The sequence below is a fragment of the Anopheles aquasalis genome, chromosome X (assembly GCF_943734665.1).
Source record: "Anopheles aquasalis chromosome X, idAnoAquaMG_Q_19, whole genome shotgun sequence".
Taxonomy (NCBI): domain Eukaryota; kingdom Metazoa; phylum Arthropoda; class Insecta; order Diptera; family Culicidae; genus Anopheles; species Anopheles aquasalis.
Genome location: NC_064876.1, coordinates 4,736,284 through 4,742,283, shown reverse-complemented (window position 1 = coordinate 4,742,283; position 6,000 = coordinate 4,736,284).

The window sequence follows — 6,000 nt, the reverse complement described above, 5'->3', positions numbered from 1 at the left end:
TTAGAAAGATTATAAGTTTATCTAGGTAGCCCCGGAGAGTTTTTGTTGAATTTCCCAATTTTCGATTTTTGGCAGATTTTTAAAGTTGAAAAAGTGGTGCTTTTTGCGATTCTGCCACAAAAACGAGCTTTACATAATTGTTATAAAAAAAGTATCAACAATTCTAATGATATCTCAACGGGGCTACCTGGCAAAGACTGCACAGATTATGTATGAAAAATTTCGAATCGATCGGTTCAGTAGTTTTTACGGTACGATGGGCACCGACTTCGAAAACCTTGCTTTTTGGGAAACGCTCTTCAAAGTAGCGAGCTGTGCATGGAGCCTTGTATGAAACGCGGATTTTCAAAAATCTGTATCTTTGTCAGTTTTTCCTCGACTGATCCAAAACTTTTACACAATACTCTTGAAAGAATCAGCTTTCAGGAAAAAATGTTAAAAATATGTGTCCCAGAACAAAATTAAATACCAAAGTCCCCCCTTAAAACGGCACTATGGGGCAAGAGTGTTGTGGTTGTTCTTTTGTCGCAAAAACTGCCGAGAATGCTTTCAGAGTGTGTTGAATTGTGCCGATGAACTCGAAGATATTCAATGACAAGGATTTTGAACCAAGCGCAGTAACAGATATTCCCCAGAATCCTGTTTCGGTACCGAAACAAACTATCGAACCGAACCCCATCAGTTCCTGTGGGGGTTGGTTCACGAAAAACCGCTTGATTGATCCCACCGGATTGGACGACAACTGGTTGGTTAATCTTGACGAGCCTAGACGACTTTCTAAGCGCAAAAATCCTCAACAAAGAAGGAAGAAAGGCCTAAAGTCCGAGATAATAACAAGTAGTCAAAGGAAACAGAAATTGGAGAACAGAACAACTAACATCCAACAGAAGAAGGCGAAAACATCTGCAAAAGAAAGGAATTGAATTGAATTGTAATGGAGTATTGATTATTTTTGTTTATAAATAAATGAATGTCTTATGATATTAGTTTTTTTTATTAGAAAAAATGGATTTTTTTATGAAATAAATGAATGTGTTGTTCAATAACTGCTTATAGTTACTCTACTCTAATTTTGTTCCACAATTTTAAGCTACAGACCCATTCTTCCATTTGGTGCAGTTGTCGTTGGCATTGTTTGGCACCAAAATCCATGTGATTTGTTTGCCTTACCCTAGGCAAAATGGGCCCAGGCAAAATGAAAATTCCAAGCGGTTTGTGGCTAGGCGCCCACAACACCCCCACCCGCGGGGGGGGGGGGGGGGGGAGGGGCGACTTCTTTGCCAAGTAGAACCACAATGCATCCATTTGGCTGCATGCACGTTCGTGTAAGGAAAGCCCTGAAGTTTTCTGCCGAAACACGAGTTGGGCACAGTCCTTCCCCTTAACCTGAACCTAAAAACCGGACCGGGCCGGGCCGGGCCGGGCCGGCGCGCGATGCTGGTGGCTTTGTGGGAGCGACGCTACGACGCAGATCGACAGCTGGGTGTGACCTCATATGTTTGCAATTCGTGGGGACATAAAATTTTCTCCCACTGCACCCTTCACTCATAAACAAAATAGAGCATTGTGTACCTTAACCCCGGTCGGCCCTTTCGCCGGTCGCCATTGCCCATCGCCAGCCCCCCCGGGGGGGCGTACTGAGCGCGCGTGCACCTTCACGAGGGAGGGGTTGCCTCCTGCCCAGGGGCCTCCTGGCACTCCTCCTGGCCGCCCTGCTGCACACCTCGAATCGAACGTGACGTTTTACGCGAATTGTAGAATTTATAATTAGAAGATCTAGAATCTCCTAGAAGTAGAGCGTCGTGACGCAATGCAATGACACTCCACGCGTGGAATAGAGTGTGTACAATCCATGCACGCTGCAAGCAGCTCGCTACAGCTCGCTACGAAACTCGATTCGGTTCGATTTGATCTATCTCGAACTCATAGATTGCGTCTTTGCCTAGGATAAAGATCGAACCACTATCACTTACCTGCGTGGGCGTGCCGCCCAGTATCGCGGCATGTCCAAACCTGTCGTTCATGTGTTTACAGAAATACAAACACAAAGCACAGACACACATCCACATTGACTGACACCTGGTTGGTTAGTTTTGGGTTTCTTTTTTTTTTTTTTTTTTGTTTTTTTGTTTGTTTCTTTGTTTTGTTTGTTTTAGTGTTAACATTTATATGTTTTTCTTCCCCGCCACCCTCACCTCACCGCACTTTTCTGGTTTGTCTTTCTTGTTTTTTTTTTTGTTTTCGTTTGTTTTGTTCGTTCTTCTTCACGTCGGCCAGTTGGCGATCACGGATTCGGACTTGCGGGCAACTCGGTGCTCATGCCCAAAAAACGCACCCCAAACGCAATTTCGGCGGCCGGCAAAGTACAAGGAACCGCCACACAAACGGCTCACGGAAAATAACAAAAAAAAAAAAAAAAAAAAACGACCACAGAAACTTGCACCACCCTCATTTGGGGGAGGGGGGGGAACATGGGGATTGAAAGGTGTGGGTGGGCGTTTTAGGTTAGGGGGATGGCAATTGATGCTCCTGCAGGAAAAGGGTGCACCTTTTGAGGGAAGGAGGGGGGGGGGGGGTGGTATGTTTCTGAGCCGTCTCCTACATCTTTGTCTTTTTTTTGCCGATTTTCCGTGGCTAACTGTTTGCTTTCTTCAATTGCTACTCCTGCTGCCGCTGCTGTGCATATGTGTGCGTGCATGTACGCGCATGTGTGTGCAGCGTTTTTGCCGCAAAAAAAAGAAAGAAAAAAACTCCTCCACCTACATCAAGTAGCTTATTAGCGTTCAATTGCATAGTTTCCTTTTCTCTCTGTGCGCTATACTTATCCTAGAGGCGTCCTGTTCTTCCACTCTCTTCTCCCCCTCTTGGACTGCCCTAGAGTGTGCGTGTGTGTGTGTGTGAGTTTGTGTTGCTAATTTTGCATTTCTGCGTGCTAGCGTTTCGCCCATGCCTTGTTTCGCTTGTTCTGTGGCACTAGTAACGCCTACAGCAATATTTTGGATTTTTGTTTTTTTTTTATCATGGAATGTCTGTTGCACAGGTTTCAGTGTGTGTGTTCCGGGCTGTCTGGTCATCAGTGGTAGTGGTCTCTAATGTGTGTGATGCTGGATTTGGTTGATTTTTTTTCTGGAAGCACTCGCCTTGCCCCCCGGTTTTTTTTTTCAGTTTCATTCCCCATTGCGCGGCTTGCATTATTTGCCAGGACGTATTGCAACAGTAGTTGGGTGGTTGGTTGGTTGTGTTGTGGCTTTTTTTTCCCACTGGCTTCTCTTCTTTTTTCCTCGTTTCCGTTTACTGCACCTTTGCTTTAGGTTCAAAAACGGGTTTCCTTGTTCTTGTTTTGCTTTCGTGTTTCATTTTTTTGCGGCTTTTTGCTCGTCCCGCCCTTTCTGCTGCTTTTCAGTTAGTCCTACGGGACTTTTGAGACAGTAGAGCAACGGGAAGGGGCGCCTATTATCGCTCCATTGACCAATCTTTCGCGTGCTCCAAGCGTGCTGCTCCCTTTCCAGTGACTCCTGGGCTCTGGTGTCCCCTACGCACATTCCTGTTCCCCAGCCACCCCCTTTTCAACCTCTACTCCATTGTTAACATCGATAACAGAGTCTAGATGCCTATATGCAAACTATCAACAACCATAAAGCTAGAACGCGCCATAACCTAGAATATTGAGCAGCGGCGTTGTGGTGCGTGACATCAGCAGCAGCAGCAGCAGCAGCAGTTGTAGCAACAAGAAATCAATCGTCTCTCAGTAATCAATTGAGCAGTAAAACCGGTGTAAAGAGAAGGAAGGAAAAATGGGGAGGGGGAGGGGGCATCCAGTGATCGTGCTCAATCGTCTCGCTCGACCCGGGGACGCAACCTCATCGTTGTATCAGGTGCCTGCCGGCGACTGTGTTTTCATTCCGGGCGACAAATGGCCGCTCGATCGAGCCGGCGAGCCGACAAGCTGCCGCATGGGGGTGCATTCGATCTTGTTTGCGTGCCGCCATTGTACACAGGGCGCCTTCGATTGGCAATGATGATGACGATCACGATGATGATGATCATCATCATCCGTTGCACCGGTTAAGAGGGCGAAGACTATTTTCAGTTTTTACGAGCAAAACCGAGCGGACGGTGATGCATTCCGAACGCAGGAAGGGGGGAGGGGGTGCTGGGCACCGGCGCTGGCTGTGAATGACTCACTCCGGCAACCTTCCTCGGCTAAACGGCGAGCCGGAAACGCAATAGATCGGTCACGATCAGGAACAACAGATCACAAAGCGTCAACCACGGGGTAAAAAGGGGGAGCCTGAATAGGGTGGGTGTGCGTGTCTGTGTACAAACCTAACAACAACAACAACAACAACAACAGCAACAACAACAACATTTAGGATCGTTTGCTAACTTCCTGCTGCCCGCCGCCGTCTGCCGTCTGCCGCGTACCACAAACGCCGCGTGCCCCGCCATTTCTTGTAAAAGGATCTCCAAATATCGCCCTCCAAAAAACCCTGCACCCCACCCGTCTCTCCCCTGCGCTGCTACGATGCGATGTGCTACTACTACTGTTATGCCCCTTCTCCTCAACCCCCCCCCACAACTCAACTCACCGTAAGGAATGAGGGGAAACACGCGTCACGCCAAAAACCAACGCAAATTGACAATCCGTCAGCAGGAAGAGAAGGTGGTTAGGGAGCGGGGAAAAGGGCGGGTAATTGGGGCTGTTTGGGATCGCTGGGGAGGCGCTGACACCCTGCGAATCCAATAAAACTGAGCAACCATTTTAGTCCGCTATCCTTTTTTCCACGCTTTCTCTTCCGCTCTCTCTCTCTCTCTCTCTCTCTCTCTCTCTTTCGCGTAAAATTTGGCTGTTATCACCTGGTCTCTCCACATTCCGGACTAGCTTCCTGACCCTGCCCTTGTCCCTTGCTTGCTCCCTCTCCTCCTACTCTCCACCCTTTCTTCATTCCACCCCATCGCTCTCTCTCTCTCTCTCTTCTCAGGCATATGGCGGCGGGACTGAACACTGAATGAAACCGAAGTGGTACGAAAACGCGCGTACGTCGTTGTGAGCTGCTTACTCCTTCATGTCAGCCCTCTTGCTGCCTTCCTAAACAGTGCATTCCCGCACGCTCGTGTCAAGGTGTGCGTTTGTGTTTTGTGATTTGAGTGTTTTTTTTTTTTTTAGTTTTGTAGGGTGGTTTGCTTCTACTTTGGTTTCGTTCTCCGATACACACAATATGCCTGCCTTGCACACACAAAACATTTAACTTTTGTTAACCATTTTCATTTCATTTCACCGACCACCAAGCGCCTCCATTATGCTACTAATTTCACTAGATGCTTTACCATGCCTGCTTTATTAAAACAACTGTTAACGATTCCTCTTTGACCTTTTCCTTTTCCTGAAACATTTCTCCCTTTTTCCAACGCTCGGCTCGTTCCTCTTGACTTGGTGTAGTTTTAGTTAGTGGCTCTGTTGCTGCCGATGTTGCGCGTACCTTAAACAACCCTGCCGGGATGCTACGTGCTCTTAATTTGTGGGTGTGTTTGTATGTGTGTCCCCTGCATCGCCATCCTATGAATAAAATAATAATACTAAAAATAGTAATAATGTAATATAAAATCATCATCATCAGCATCACCATAAACAATAACATTGGCAATAAAGGTAATACTTTTTTATAGTAATAATGAATAGTAATAAACTTTTCAATCGTAACAACAATGACCATTGCCAACAAGGTGCACTAATACAACAGCTTTCCTTTCCTATTCTGCAAAACTTCCCCCCCCCCCCCCCAAACCGGATGGGCAACCCTGCCCTGGCCAACCAGCCTATGTCTCTCACTGTTAATAAATATAGAGCACTAAAATACAGAACCGCACATCTCACACACCACCACTTACTTCTTAGGAGTACACCTTTCACTCTCTCTCTCTCTCTCTCTCTCGCCTGCTTATGCTTGTGTTACTGTTTCTGTTGGATTTTTTTTTTGATTCTGGATTACAATTGTGTTT